This window comes from Phalaenopsis equestris, unplaced genomic scaffold, assembly GCF_001263595.1.
Source record: "Phalaenopsis equestris unplaced genomic scaffold, ASM126359v1 Scaffold000086, whole genome shotgun sequence".
Taxonomy (NCBI): Eukaryota; Viridiplantae; Streptophyta; class Magnoliopsida; order Asparagales; family Orchidaceae; genus Phalaenopsis; species Phalaenopsis equestris.
Window position 1 is genome coordinate 255,686 of NW_018164528.1, and position 817 is coordinate 256,502.

An 817-nucleotide genomic window follows, 5' to 3' on the forward strand; every position below is an offset into this window, starting at 1 on the left:
CCTAGGCTAGGGTTTAGCTAAGACCACTACATAGAGGACCCAAAATGGGGTTTGCATTGGTCCACAGCTTATTGATGGTGGTTGACACTCCAACTTTACCAAGATACTCAACTTAGCTTTTTGCCCCTTAACTCCCCCAAATTACATAGATACCATTGGGATCCAAATTTGGCCAAAATTCTCAAATTTACCCAAAATACCCAACTTGGTTCAAAAATCATTTCAAACACCTTGAAAACACCCAAACTACCCAAAATCACCAATACCCCTCCTTACCCAAAAATTTCAAAAATTCCAAAAAACTCCCAAAAATTCCCAAAACCTCGAAAATATTCCTAATTTCATTTTTCTCAACTATCACATGACCCAATTTAGCCAATTTGACCATCTTTGATCAAAACCCCCAAATTGCCCTTAAATTCAAAACCCCCAAATTGCCCTTTAAAGGCCCATATTTTCCCCAAATCACTCCAAATGTTTATCAAATTGGTCTCAATTTACCCCAATTTTAATTCTAAACTCAAATTCACCCTTGATATGACCAATATAGACCAAATCCAAGATCAATTGGTCCATCATTTGGACCTAATTTTGATTTAGATCAAAACCTCAATTTTGGCCCTATGACTTGGTTCCACCAAATTGAACACATAGCCCACTCAATTGGAAACAATTTGTGTTGAAAAATCTTTATAGCATCCCCATACATCAAAATTGACCTTCAATTGACCTTGGTGAGACCTTAATTTCATTTGATTTCAACCTAAGTCCAAAAGCCCCAAATTTGCCCCAAATTGGCCATGTCTCAAAATCTCAC